Source organism: Oryx dammah, unplaced genomic scaffold, assembly GCF_014754425.2.
Source record: "Oryx dammah isolate SB20612 unplaced genomic scaffold, SCBI_Odam_1.1 HiC_scaffold_11180, whole genome shotgun sequence".
Classification (NCBI taxonomy): domain Eukaryota; kingdom Metazoa; phylum Chordata; class Mammalia; order Artiodactyla; family Bovidae; genus Oryx; species Oryx dammah.
Genome location: NW_024080573.1, coordinates 11998 through 22182, shown reverse-complemented (window position 1 = coordinate 22182; position 10185 = coordinate 11998). Strand labels below are relative to the sequence as shown.

The following is a 10185-nucleotide window of genomic DNA, read 5'->3' as shown; positions in this document are numbered from 1 at the left end:
GAGCTGGAACTCTGGGCGAGAGGCGTGTGTATACCACTGCGCCTGCGTTTGCTTGCGCAGCTTTTCAGAGGGCAATTTTCCTTCGAGTTTTACCGCTTTTCCGGAAGGGGTTGAATCGCTGCCTTGGTGAGTGGCGAGATTTGGGACAGTCAGTGGCTGTGCAGGCTGACGGTGTTTCAGTGTTACTTAGCACTCACTCAGTCTGGATCATTTGGCAACGCGCGGTAAGTCTCACAGATGCATGCAATTCATGACCAGGGAAAGGTCTCTGCGCTTGTTTCGTGTCTCTCCCTGGAGAGTACCTGTGTCAGGGAGCTTGGGGTTGTGTATGGCTACATATTACATCACAGATGCTGTTTTGGGTACATTTGATCTCTCTGAGCCATTGGCCAGGATCGTGGGTGATGGGATATTTGATCTGGGTGGATTTTGCGAGCCATGGTCCAAATCCTCTAGGATGTGTGTGCCTGTATGCCGGGATGTGCATTTTTGGAGCTTTCGGGCCTTTGAGTCCCTGGGTGTGTGATCGCTCTGTAGGTGTCTGCTCCCCAGAATGTGAGATCGCTGAGCTTTTGATTCTGGGTCCCAAGTTGTGATGTCTCTGAGCTGCTTTGAGGAGAGGTTTGTCTTAAGGTGTAAGCTATCAGCTGCTTGGGGTCTGTGCACAGGGTGCAGGATTTCCATTTGTCTGGGGACTTTATCTTCAGGTTGTATGATGTTCTTGAGTTACTCAAAGTTCTGTCTTTCTGCTTAGGGGTTTCTGTATTAGGTTAGTAAGTGTCCGGAGTGGTTCGGAAGTCAGTCTCCATGAGGTGAAGTATCTGTGCAATTCTCATTTGTTTCTGTCTTGAAGACCTTGGTCTGTTTGGAGGCTCTTTGTCGCACTGTGTTTGGTCTCTGTCGTGTTTGAGGGTCTGAGACTCGAGTTGTGACCTCTCTGTGCAGATAGTCAGTGACCTGTTTTTGGTGTCTCTAGGTATCTACCTGAACTGTTTGGAGTCGTTGTGTTAGAAATAAAGCCTCTTGCGTTCTTGGCTGCGAGGTCTCTGTCCAGGAACTGAGGATTTGGAAACAGGCAGATATGATTCCGAAGCCTGGAAGCTGACATGCCGACTGTGTGTTGTTGAGCATGTTACTCGTCTCCTGGCATCTCAGTATGTATGATAATTAATACAGTGGGGCCAGTGTCCGTCTTGGAGGGCACCTGTGTATGTTAGCAATGTGTGTAAAGGGCCTGGCTCCCGACTGTCCTTCAGCAAATGTTTTCTGAGCACCTGCCATATACCAGAGCCCTAATTCGAGGAGTTTGTAACAGGACAAAACAGACCAAGTCTCTCATTTCATAGACCTGGTAGTCAGTAAGTAAATCAAGGGTGGCAGGCACTATGAAGAAAGATAATGCTAGATCAGGGGAAAGGGTGTGTGCAGGTATGATATTATTTTATTCAAGATAATGAGGGAAAGTCTGAAAGATGGCAATTAAGCAGAGATGTGGAGGAAGTGAGGGAGCAGGCCGTGGTCTTACCTAGGGGAAGAGCATTCCAGGCAGAAGGAACAATAAATGCAAGAGTTCTGGCAGGGAAATCTACTTGATATGCTTCTGAATATCAAGGAGTCCTGTGATATTCTGGGTTTGGCATGTTTCAATGGGTTTAGCACTCATTGAAAAGGGTCTGGTGCTGCTGTCTCTGTTTCTCCCACCATTTGTGGTCATCTGCATTTCACAGAAGAAGGACTCAAGGCTCCAACGTGTGCCCTGCACCTTCTCTCCTAGCTATACCTTAAATTAGGAGTGCAACCCTCTGGTCTCTGATGAGAGACAGAGAGCTTGAGTATACCAGCTTCAGGGATGATAGCATCCATGCTGAATGTCAGTCAACCAGGGGATATCAGTTATAATGTGGGAACCGTGCCTCATTGCTACTCTTGATGGAGGGCAGGACTTAAGAAGGAGAAAGCAACTGGGCCAAAGGAGGGAGGCAGGAAGGGGAAGCTGGAGGACAATGAGAAAATAAAAACCAATGGCTTCAGCAGGTTGCTTGGATTTGGCCCATTTTACCTTGAGTAACTGATTGTATTAGAATATAGTCGCCTTATCTCTGTCTCTACCCATTTTTTCCCTCCCTTTCTCTTTTGTGCCAGGAATACCACCTGGGCATGGAGCTTTCTGCAAATTTTTCAACTACAAGCTCGGTTTTTCAATAGATTATCTATTTCTTTTTGGCTGAACTTAGTTCCTTTCACCTAACTTGCCAGATGTAGTTATGTAGAATCATTCACAGAATCCTTTTAATTTCTGTGGGATCTGAAATCTATTTTACTTCCAATATTGGTAAGTGTTGTCTTTAGGTATCTTGTTTTTTTTGGTCTATATGAGTAGAAGTTTATGAATTTGCATTGATCTTTTGAAAGAGCCAGCTTTGGGTTTTGTTGATCATCGCTATTTTTTTTTCTCATATCTGTTCTGATTGTTATTTCCCTTATTTTGCTGACAGTCTTGCTACTAAAGGGGTTTAGTAAAGTCCCTGAGGGTCTTCCAAGCATAGTGAAAAATGACAGATTCTAGGGCACTGTTGTAGCTGTACTAAGTGAGGTTCCCTGAGTGCAGATCATGAAACCTGCAATTTTTTTCAGAATTCCTGAGTTCTGATTAACATGGACAACTTGTCTAGGCTCTACCAGAGCAGAGGAATGGTCTTATTTTGCCTCCTGCCAGGCTCTGTCTCCATTGGGAACATGTGTAGGTGACATGTGTGGGTGAGTTGTCTGATTGACATAGTAGTGTTGTTATCGACTCCATGGCATCAGAAAGAGACAAGCGGCACTCAAAGATGTAGAATAGCTGGGTTTATTCAGCACCGGTGTGGGCTCAGCAGAGTTGCCTCCAAAGACTGAGTGCCCCAGCTTTGTTCTCGGTATCTTTTATACACCATAAATTTCCCCCTCAAACAGCTCAGATCCCTCCCTTCCTCAGGAAGCCCTAGTTCCCGAGGAGAGGAGGTAACCAGCAAGCAAGAGATCAGATGCGGAAGCGGTGATTGATGAGCAGAAGCTGTTAACACAAGATGAAGGGAAAGCAAAAGATTGTTACTTTAATTGGGGGCTTTGATCTGGTTTCTATCTCATTCCCCCCTCGTGATATTTAGGGTGCATCTGCAGCTGTCAGAGAACATCGTCATCCAGAACTGGCTGGTAACCCTTTAAAAGCTACAACTAGGTGGCTGTGCTCCGTTCAACAACTGTTTCTACGAATGAACCCTGTTACATTTTTGATTAGGATGGTATAAAGCAGGGAATAAGCAGACATCGGTGAGTATGACTACAACAATCCCAATTATTGTCTTAACCAGAAACATTGTCTGAACCAGAACATGGGCAATCTTCCTGATATTTTTAGCTATATCTGTCACAACTTTTCCATTGTCACCTATTTGGATGCAACAATTTGCTAGACTTTCCCACAAGCTCCTCCTTCCTCCACTGTTCAATTTTGATAGATGGCAGTCCTCATGCTGTGCCAACAGTTCCAACACAGTTACGATTTCATTAGTTATAATGTCAAGTACTGCCTGCAGTCGTATTATTCAGTTGAGCATGTAAATGGGTATCCTGTATCCCCAACTCCCGTCTTGTGCCTACGTGGCTGAACCATAATATTGGATTTTCTGTTGAGAGGGGCACTCATCTTTGCTCCAGTTTTGTTTTACCCCTAGCTCGAGGAATCATTTTTCTCTGTGTCTCAGGTTGTCGCAAATTGGGAACACCAGCGTGTCCCCTGGTGAGTCAGGTAAGAGGAAGAAACCTGACTGAATTATTCCTATGGTGCAGGCTCCTCCACATCTGGATGGGAACCGTGAGTAGGCCCTTCTCATGCAAATCCAAAAAGCCCCTTCTTGGGGCTGCCATAAGTCTGGGTTTGTGAAGTAATGATGCTTCCAGTATGGGCTAATGCCTGGGATTGCAAGAAAGGGATTAGTATCAGGTTGATTTCCTGTACAGTTTTGCTCTAGAATCCCAGAAGTGGAGTTGAAGGGAATGAAAATGTGAATTCCATTCCCTCCTTTGTGGGGAGCCCAATACCAGGTTGTGGCCCCTGGCCTCCACAGAAGTTTCTTACAGGTATCATTATAGACCAAGGCTCTTCTGCATTTTGTTTCTCTGACCGGCTTAGGCATTCTTTCCTTACTGTTTCCTTGGTCAGGGTCCACCTCTGAATAGGACCCCCTGCCCGCCTGCTAGTTGTTCGATTCCATTGGAATAGCAGAAAGACATCCAATGCAGTACACTTCCAGGGTAATGTTTTACACATCAGAGTTCCTCCACAAACCCAGCAGCTAGTGACATTTAATTCCAGGGCCACCTCCTCGGCTAGACGGATAAAAGGATTATTTCCAATAGTGGGCATTTCTAACTTATCTTTGAGGGAGACTCGAAGTTGGTTGTACGGTCTGGAGGACCCCATCTTTGGACCTGATGCCAATGGGTCTGGCTTGGTTACTTGGGCTTTTAACCATTTGACCACCTCTTGGGCTGGTTCCTTCCTAGCCTGGTCTTGCCTGCCACACACCCCCTCCCTCATCTGACATCCCAAAATGAGTCTGTTGAGTCCAGCAGGCCATCTGTCTTGGGGTGCCATAGCATGTTAGGCCATTCGCACTGTGGGCTCTAATTTTCCCTCCCAGTAATGCTTCCCTTCCCTAGTCCATGGGAAAGCTGAACTATAACATGCAGTTGGTTTGTATGTGTAGTCAGTGAATCCTTGGGCCCATTTACCCTCATAGTAAAAAGACTCCATACATTCAGAACAATCATCCTGACTCTCAGGTGAGGAGGGAATTTTACAACTTAAGAGAACTGTAAGGCAAAAATACACTGTTTTCATAGTTAAGTTGATCACAGTAGGAGGAGACTCCAAAAAACAAAAACTATGAAGAAGTAGGCAAAACAGAGAGAGAGTTTTTGGATACAAGTCCACTCTGGGGTAGAGAGTAAAGCCCTATTCCAAATAAGATGAATAGGGGGAGTCCCAGACCAATGAATAACCAATACATCTGCCTTTTGTCAGTCCTATTGGTTCCTCAAGCTTCAGCCGTGCTTTTATTGACGAGCTTCCAGTGTGGCCAGAGTGGGGCTTTGGGGGTAGTTGTTACCTTCCCCGCAGGGTCAGGCACAGGAATTCCTCCAGACTAAGGGTCGTTTCCCACTTCTCTTGGCTATCAGACTTGGAGGTTTGACTCTGGAGTAATGGATCCAAGCGTCTGTTCCTGCCACCTTGAGATCAGTGTGGATAGGTAAGATTACAAAATAGGGCGCTTTCCACACGGGCTTTAAAGGCACTTTTTTGTAATCCTTTACCCACAGTCGGTCCCCTGGTTGGTGAGAATGCACTGTTATACCTAAGGAAACGGGTATTCTATCAATTATCCATGTATATATTTGAGAGATTGTGTGTCGTAACCCTTGTAGCTGCCTATATAAGTCCAAGTTCCCCAGTTCTCTGGTGTCTCCCCTTAAGCTGACTAGCGAGGGTGGTCGTCCATACAGGATTTCAAATGGTGAAAACCCTATCCCTGCCCAGGGCAAACTCCTCACTTTTAAGAGGGCTGCAGGCAACATCCCTACCCAAGATAAGCTGTTCTCCTTGCATAGTTTTGCTAGGGTTTGTTTGAGGATTTGATTTACACATTCCACTTTCCCTGAGCTCTGGGGATGGTAGGCAGTATGCAATTTCCACAGGGTTTTCAAAGCCTTTGCCACCTGTTGTTCTGCATCAGCTACAAATGCCGGTTCATTGTCCGACCCTATGGTCAGAGGCATTCCATATCTGGGGACAGTGTCTCTCAGGAGTGCCTTGGTTACTTGTCTTGCTTTTTCAGTTCGGGTAGGAAAGGCTTCCACCTAGCCTGAAAAGGTGCAGATAAAAACTACAAGGTATCTAAATCCTTGATTTGGAGTGATTTCAGTGAAACCTGCTTCTGTATCCTCAAAGGGGGATAGTCCACAATGCTGTGTCCCTGCCGACCTACTAGGCCCCTGGCAAGCATTATTTTGTAAACAGATTATACATTGCTGGGAGACAGAAGAACAGAGTGCGGGGAGGTGAGCAACGAGGTAGTATGGGCCTAGCAAAGTCTCTAAGGCAGTCTTGCCCATATGGGTCACTTCATGTTGCTGGTGTAACAGCTTGTAGGCAAGTTATGCTGGAACATAGACTTGTGGTCTTATGTGAGCCAACATCACATCTTGGCCTTGGATCCCCCTTCCGTTTTTATCCATTTTGCCTCCTCGGGAAAGGACCTGGGGGCAGCTGGTATCTCCAGGGCTGGCAGGACTTTCGATTTGTCTGGAGGCTGCGGGCAGCCTCCTTGGTGGTTGCATCAGCGTGATGGTTCCCTTTGGCCACTGGGTCACCTCCCTTCTGGTGACCTTTTCTGTGGACAACTGCCACTTTCTTTGGTTCCCATACTACTTCCAGAAGTTTCAGGATTTTGACTGGGGTTTTAAACCCTTTCCCTCCTGCTGTAAGAGTCCTCTTTCCTTGTATAAGGCTCTGTGGACATGTAAATTAGCAAAAGCATACCGAAGTCTGTATAGGTATTGACTCGCTGTTCTCAGCTGAGTTCCAGGGCCCTGATTAATGCCCATAACTCCACTCTCTGCGCTGACCATCCTTGAGGAAGCACCTCTCCTTCCTCCACGTCAGAGTTAGACACTACAGCATACCCAGCCATCTTCTTTCTGTTTTCCATGTAGCTGCTACCATCAGTATATAGGACCAGGTCTGGGTTGTGGCTTGTGAGTCAGGTCTGGTCTATTAGAAAATACTTCATCTAGGGATTCCAAGCAATCGTGTTCCAAGGGCCCTGCTTCTTTTGGTAGAAAGATAGCTGGTTTTAGAGTTTGTACAACTTGCAGTTTTACTGTGGATGTTCTCATAGTAACCTTGATACTGAGTCATCCATGCATGTGTGAGCCAGTGGTGGCCTCTGCTATCCATCAGGGTTACAACTGAGTGTATGACCTTAACATTGAGGTTTTGCCCCAACATTAATTTGTCAGGCTCCCTCACTAGCAAGGTAGCGGCTGCTATTGCTCGGAGGCAGGGTGGCCATCTATTTAGGCAAGTAGGCCACTGGCCTTTGCCAAGGCCTGAATTTTTGGGTCAAGGCTCCCAAGGCCATTTTGTACTTTTCATGACCACAGAGATTGAGCTCTCTGGTTACATTGGGAAGCTCTGGGGCTGAGGCATCAGAGACTTTGGCCTTAATTGTTTGAAATGCCACCTCTTGGCTCCCATTCAAAGGGAGCCTTTTCTTCTCCTTTCAGGGCCTCATATAGGAGTCTGGCCAGGTTTGAACATCCAGGGATCCATATCCTCCAGAATCCTGCTGCTCCCAGGAGCTCGTGGACCTTCTGGTTAGTGATGGGGTAGTGTTCGCGCAAATGGCTTGTTTCCTTTCAGTTCCCAGCATTCGCTGGCTCCAGATGATGTTAAAACGTAGATATTTGACTTGTCTCCTACAGATTTGTGCATTTTTCTCTGATACCCGGTACCCAGCTTCCATTAACAAGGAGACGAGGGCCTTTGTTCCTTCTAGGCATCGAGCCTGTGTTGTGCTCAATGACCTATTTCAGCAGGACACAGTCTAACTCCTGTGCAGGAAATTGCATGAAGTCAGTGGCCAAAGCTCCGCTGAAGAGAGTAGGGGAGTTCTTGAAACCCAGAGGAGGCCTCGGCCAAGAGAGCTGTTCCTTGTTTCTGATATGTGGGTTTCCCCATTCAGGGGCAAATAGTGGTTGGCTGACAGGTGCAAGCTGGAGGCAGAAGAAGGCACCTTTCAAGTGCCAGCAAGTAAACCATTCAGCTGTGGAAGGGATCAGTCCTAGCAGGGTGTAGGGTTTAGGCACTGCAGGGAGCAGAGTAATTGTTGCCTCGTTTACAGCTCTTAAGTCCTGAACCGGATGGTAGTCATGTGTCCCTGGCTTCTTCACAGGTAGTAGTGGTGGGATGTTCCAGGGTGACTGGCATTTCATCAGAAGTCCGTGTTGGAGTAGTCTGTCTAAAAGAGCCTGGATTCCCAGCCAGGCCTACCAGGGAATCAGATACTGTTATAGTTTTACAGGCTGAACTCCTGGTTTCAGATCCATCAGGATGGGACCAAGGGGTTTTGCCAGACCCGGAGCATTTTCCTCAGCCGAAACTGGTGGATACTTAGTCTCTTACTCTGGAGGAATGGTCCCTTCTCTTGGAAGGGAGGAATACAGGCACCATTCTTCTTCTTACCTTACAGCAAGAGTCATAATCAAGGAGGAGGGTGGGCCTGCTAGCTTTAGAAGAGGTTAATCATCAGCAGAAAAGGAAATCTGGGCCCCCATCTTAGCAAGCAGGTCTCTTCCCATCAAGGGAATAGGGCAGTTAGGCAAGGGGAGGAACTCGGGCTCTACCTCATGACCCCCAAGTCGGCATTGTCAAGGACTGCAAAATGGCCTGCAGGTCTGGGTGTCTGTGGATCTGGGCGCTTGTGCCCCCGATGATGTGATAGTTTCTTTTCCCGACAAGGGGCCTATCTCCTGGGTGACCTCGGAATGCTCAGCACGAGTTTTCAACATAAAGTCCACTGGATGGCCCCCTACTTGAATTATGACCATGTGCTCTCAGGGACCCAGTTGGACAGAGTCCAGTTCCCTCTAGTTGGATTCTGCTTGAGCTAATCCGATCAGATTAGTGCCGGGTGGCTTGGGTTGATACCGGCTCGGTGGGCCTGCTGCTTTGGTTTTCTTCTCAGGGTGACTGGGGCACTCATTTCTCCAGTGTCCATTTTCCTTGCAATAGGCACACTGATCATGGCAGAGGGGAATTGTTCTTTTCAGATCTTGACCCCTTGCCTTACGGTGTGGTCCCGACAGGGGTGCACACTTTGACAGGGCAGCTCCTGAGGGTGCGACTTTTTGCTTCATCCACTTTTTTCTGTTTAGTTGTGATTGACAAAGACTTTGTTGGCAAAGCAGTTCTGTGGCATTTTTACCTGCAAACCTTTTAACTTCTGTAATTTTTTTTTCAGATGTCCGATTGGGCCTGCCCCTCAAAGGCTGAATTTATCATCCGTTGATTTTCAGTGGTTTCAGGATCAAAAGGGCTGAAAACCAAGAAGGCATCATACAGCCTTTTGTAGAAATCAGCCAAGCTTTCATCTGGTTCATGTAGCACCTCAGTGGTCTTAGCCATGTTAGCAGGATTCTTTTACCCCCTGTAGGAAAGAGGGCCTGTGGATATCTCTCCAACTGCTTTCTTCCCCTCTCTGTTTGGGGTACCAGGGAGGCTCTTCCTCTGGGAAGTTCTCCCAAGCTCAGTTCTCCACATCTATTGGGCCCCCTGGGGCATTGGCCTGCAGCCATTTTCTAGCCTTTGTCATGACTCATCCCCATTCCTCTGTATTGAATAGGGTGAGGAGATGCTGCAGGCAGTCTCCCCAGGTGGGGCAGTGGGTCTGGAAGATGGATTCTAAGACACCAATCACCGCTTGGGGCTTTTCAGAGTATGAGGGGTGTGCTGTTTCCAGTTAAGGAGATCAGTCATGGAAAAAGGCTGGTAGTCAAAAATGGGTCAACAGAGCAGAAACTGTGAGCTTGTTTATGTCTCTTGATGTAATTGTAGATTTGTGGAACCACTGTCCGGAGATGGCACTGGCCATCCTTTCCTCATTCCTGTTTTGGACAGGGGCGCCACAGAGATACACTGACCAGTCTCCCCGAGCCTGTGGATGCCTCGTGCCTCCTCTTCTTGTTGCTCCAAGTCTCATGTTCTGTCACCTTCCTCTCTGGGTCTGATGTGAGCCAGGCACACGCACACACACAGAAAGACACGCAAACACAGGCAACATAAGCATACCTGTGTAAACACACACGAGGAAGGCACAGTGACACAAACAGGGAACACAGATGTTTCAGTAGCTGAGGATGCCTGTGTCCAGCAATATGGGAGATGGTGTCAGTAGGCGCCGTGTCCTGCCCTTTTGGGATCCCTGTCCATTTCTTCCCCCAGCTGTTCAGTATTATCACCAGCCAGTCTTAAGTCGTTTCTGGCTTTGTGGTGGTGGTGAGAGGCCAATCGGTGGATGTGGAAGTTCAGAGAAGACCCCAAAGTCAGCACAAAGTGCCAAGGGACAGTGGAGAGAAACCCATTCC

General features: G+C 47.4%; 1 long non-coding RNA gene across 6 annotated transcripts; it reads left to right on the top strand.

The window, feature by feature from the left end:
- LOC120860758 lies at positions 1–9673 on the top strand. 6 transcript variants are annotated; one of them, XR_005720426.1, is made up of 6 exons: positions 1–264; positions 2143–2332; positions 2635–2744; positions 3147–3309; positions 3744–3857; positions 5886–9673. It is a non-coding gene; the product is annotated as an uncharacterized LOC120860758 (long non-coding RNA). The 6 variants fall into 6 exon arrangements; XR_005720422.1 differs by having other exon boundaries at positions 2975–3857; XR_005720424.1 differs by lacking the exon at positions 1–264 and having other exon boundaries at positions 1869–2332; positions 2975–3309.
- Positions 9674–10185: the final 512 nt, after the last annotated feature.